This window comes from Helianthus annuus, chromosome 14 (assembly GCF_002127325.2).
Source record: "Helianthus annuus cultivar XRQ/B chromosome 14, HanXRQr2.0-SUNRISE, whole genome shotgun sequence".
NCBI classification, from domain to species: Eukaryota; Viridiplantae; Streptophyta; class Magnoliopsida; order Asterales; family Asteraceae; genus Helianthus; species Helianthus annuus.
Window position 1 is genome coordinate 111,116,976 of NC_035446.2, and position 4,197 is coordinate 111,121,172.

The window sequence follows — 4,197 nt, forward strand, 5'->3', positions numbered from 1 at the left end:
AGATCCTGTTCATCCCGATCGGGTTTGGTTGCTCAACAAAGCTCTCTATGGTCTTCATCAAACGCCACGAGCTTGGTATGCAACCTTATCTACATATCTGCTGGAGAATGGTTTTCGAAGAGGTCTTATCGATTGTACTCTCTTCATCAAAGAACAAGATGGAGATCTTCTTCTGGTACAGGTATATGTTGATGATATTATTTTTGGTTCTACTAATGATGTTTTGTGTAGGAATTTCGAGCGAATCATGCAGGATAAATTCGAGATGAGTGCTATGGGGGAAATGAATTTCTTTTTGGGCCTACAAGTGCAACAAACGGAGTCTGGGATATTCATCCATCAGACTAAATATGTTGGAGACATCTTGAGCCGGTTCCAGATGTCCGATGCAACGCCCATTGGTACCCCATTGCCCACTAATCACGGAATAACTCCTGACTTGAAGGGTGAACCTGTTAGTCCTTCATACTATCGCGCGATGATCGGATCCCTTATGTACCTCACAGCATCAAGGCCAGATATAATGTACCCAACGTGCCTACTTGCCAGATATCAAGTTAATCCGAAGGCCTCACATCTTGCAGCTGTCAAAAGGATTTTTCGTTATTTGAAGGCTTACCCCGACACCGGTCTGTGGTATCCTAGGGATAATAACTTTGACTTGGTTGCATTCAGTGATTCTGATTTTGGCGGATGTAAAATCGACGGCAAATCCACAACGGCTGGATGTCAGTTTTTAGGAAATCGCCTAGTCACATGGCAGTGCAAGAAGCAGACGTGTGTCGCTACGTCAACATGCGAAGCTGAATACATTGCTGCCTCAAGTTGTTGTTCACAAGTTCTTTGGATCCAACAACAATTGCGGGACTACGGTTTTGAATTCCTAACTACTCCTATTTACGTTGATAATTCTGCTGCTTTAGATATCACTAAAAATCCTGTGCAGCATTCAAAGACCAAACACATCGAAATCAAATATCACTTCATACGTGATTGCTTTGAGAAAAGGCTAATCGATGTTGTTAAGGTCCACACCGATGACCAACGTGCCGACTTATTTACCAAAGCTTTTGACAAATCTAGATTTGACTTCTTATTATTGGTAAATGGCATTAAGGTCAAGCAAGAGTAAAACCAACATCGGAAAATCATTTTTGTAAATATCTTTGTGTGTTTTTAAATTTATCTTAGTTTGTTGATTTTAGGGGGAGTAATTCCAAAAATCGGAAAATACAAAAACATCGAAAAATTTCTAAAACACAAAAACAATAGAAAAACAAAAATGAGTTTCCTGGCGAGCAAAAGAGAAAATGATAGTACATCAGTGGTCTATCCAAACCTCTTTAAACCTTAAAATGCAAAACGATAAGCAGCTCTATATAAGATGTATCGGTAGGCTCACAATCATTTTAAAGTGTGCAGGGTGATATAAATCTTAATCGACTGAAGACCAGGTGGGAACCATTCATTGGCATATGGTCTTAGTACCGAAATTTCGTTTGATAGATTGCCGAGGTTCTGAGATATTCGGTCTTTATGCTGCTTATCATCTGGGTATCATGGTTGTATCTTTTACCGAAAAATAACGGGGACGCAAGTCTAGATCTTCCATGATACTATACATACGTGTACATATTACATACTGCATTCGACCTCAATAAGTGATAAACAATCACATGTCCAAATCAAATAAGTGATAATATATCACATTTATCCGGGTGTCAAGTTCGTCTCTCTGCTGTACGAAAGTACTGACCTGTTCACGAACTTGCACCTGTGCCCTCATGCATACGAAAATCAAGTTCCTCATCAATAAGTGATTATATCACATAGGGCTTGTTTTCAAAGCAAAATAAGTGAGTATCTCACATTTTATACGGTCAAACAGATGATAATCGGTATACTCACCGGTAAGATGAACTCTCGTGCATACCTTGATACGGGAATGTGTCGTGATGTGGATGAACACCGGTCGGTAAGTATAAATCATACCTTAACGTATCCTCTAAACATGATTACATCTGATAAGTTGAGCTTAAGTGGACAACAATACCGATAATTGTTATAGGATGCTTATCTTAATATTAACTAACTGAACAACAAGAGTGTTTTGGCATGACCGTACACTGATATGATTCTCTTACCCTCGAAACTCGCAAAAAGAATGTCTGTATATAGTTATTTACTGCTTATCTTTTGTTGTTTTTCTTTTAAACAGTTTCGTCGTTTGGTGCATATCAGCACGACATTAGCGGTGATGTCGTTTGATAACACTCAAAGGATTTTAAATTGTTGTCTTTTAATTTCAAAAATACCAAAAAGATTTTAGGCTTGTTTTAATATAAACTTTATAAAAGCCAAAAAGATTTTCTTTCTACTTTATTTTCGATCGTACGATGTTGGAGCTCGAGTCTTCGTTGCCTGAAACCTGAACGAAAACCGAATTGACTAAATCTTCATAAACGGTCGAAATTTGCATGTTTTGAAAGTTAAAGGCTAAAATTGAAAAATTTATTAAACTTTCAAACTGTCGGACGGTGTTTGATTGTAACATGGTCATTCGTGTGTCATTTGCTTATACCATGTTCCAAGCAGTTGTTCTCATTACGCGTTTAGATTTCTTGCATGTGCAGATTCTAAAGGCTAGGAGAACATGGTCGATGACAAGCTTTGGAATGAAGACACAACGAGAAGACGCTCAACTGATGAAGATGATCGAGTTGCCGCTGGCCATCATCAACACCACCAGGATCTCACTTCATAAAGTTAAAGTATTTCACGAGCATGACCCAAGGGGGAGCTTATGTTAAGGGGGAGTTTGTCAACACACTTCCTACATAATACGGGTAGTTTGTTGATACACTCTCCACTTTCAAGACGTGAAGACTTTGAAGATCCTCCGACAATGAAGACTTGAAAGGACATCAGAGTTTTGGTAACTCGAAGACCAAAGACCGTCGAAGTTCGAGACGAGTCTACAACTATAGAAGATAAAGACAAAGCTACAGCCAAGGGGGAGTTTGTTGGTGCACTTGTGTCTGTACTTTGTCTGTATTCGGTCTGTATATAAACGATGTCCAAAGTTAGTCTGTAAGTTGACCAAGTCAACTATCCTCCTAGTTTGACTTGGCCAACAGTTAACATATGTTTAATATGTTAGTCTGTCTCGAAGGATAGGCTCGAAGGATAGACTCGAAGGATACTGTTGATCCTTCGAGATGGTCGATAGATATGGTTCGACTGTTAGACCTCGAAGGATCATCCTTCGAGGTCCCTGCTCATCCTTCGAATGACTTGTCCACGATAGATGATCCTTCGGACCATCTATCGGATCCTTCGGGATAGACAACCTGTGCTGGGTATATATATACCCATGTAGTGTAGTGTGAGGGATAGATGCACACTTAGAGAGACAGAAAGTTAGAGAGTTGAGAGCTTCTGTCCGAAACTCACACACACACACTTTGAGAGTTTGCAAACTGATTGTAAACATTGTGCTTGTAACCGGAACCTTCATACGTATTAATACAGTGGTGTTAATCGGTGAAATCTTGTGTGTTTGTTTCTATACTTGCTTCATCTCGGTTTGCCTACTAGCTTGGATTCCGCACTCGCTAGTGGGTTAGTATAACAAGGTTTAGGTTTGTTCTCGATCCTCCGAGAAAAGGGACCTACAACAGTCCGGCATATATTTCATTGGGCAGCGCTGATGCTATGATGCTAAACGCTTTAGCATCTAGTTCGATCTTTTGAAAGTCGGTTTCGGTATAGTTTTCAACTGGTTTTGGAACGAACTTTTTAGCATCTTCAGCGCTTGGCACTGTGGGAACATGGGGACCAAAGACGACAGACCTCCAACAACCTGTGCTTTGTTGAGCGAGGATGTGACCCGTCCTCCTCTGCCAGATGTTGTACTCATTTCTTTTTAGCATAGGTGGTTTAAAAAGCGAGCCGATGTTGTTTTTATCATCCTGAGATTGTGACGTCATTCTTGTTGTTTTACAGACACTGAGAAATCAACTTTAATGGTGATTAATCCTTGCTCTGTTTTTCAACAAACGAACAAACGATCAGTATCAACTGTTATGAGCTGAACTATTTACGTCAAAATGATTGTTAACTCAAATTTGACTGTCCAAGCTCTGATACCAATTGTTGGATCTGAGTTTGATTCTGATTGTATTTTGTGTTTGTAAT